Below are 202 nucleotides of genomic sequence, written 5' to 3'. Positions count from 1 at the left end.
AACAAAAGCATGGATGGAGTGTTTGTGTGAACTAATATAAATTCAAAGTAAACATCATTACATAAAAGGGTACGGTCTTTTTTTTTTTTTTCTAGTTTTATTCATTTCAAATGGGCCGGATCCGGCCCGAGGGCCGTAGTTTGCCCACGGCTGTGGTAGAGTGAGCAACAATAAGATGTGAAATGGGATCATCCTCGCTGAG

Source organism: Myotis davidii, unplaced genomic scaffold (genome assembly GCF_000327345.1).
Source record: "Myotis davidii unplaced genomic scaffold, ASM32734v1 scaffold98, whole genome shotgun sequence".
Lineage (NCBI taxonomy): Eukaryota > Metazoa > Chordata > Mammalia > Chiroptera > Vespertilionidae > Myotis > Myotis davidii.
This window is presented reverse-complemented; position numbering follows the sequence as displayed.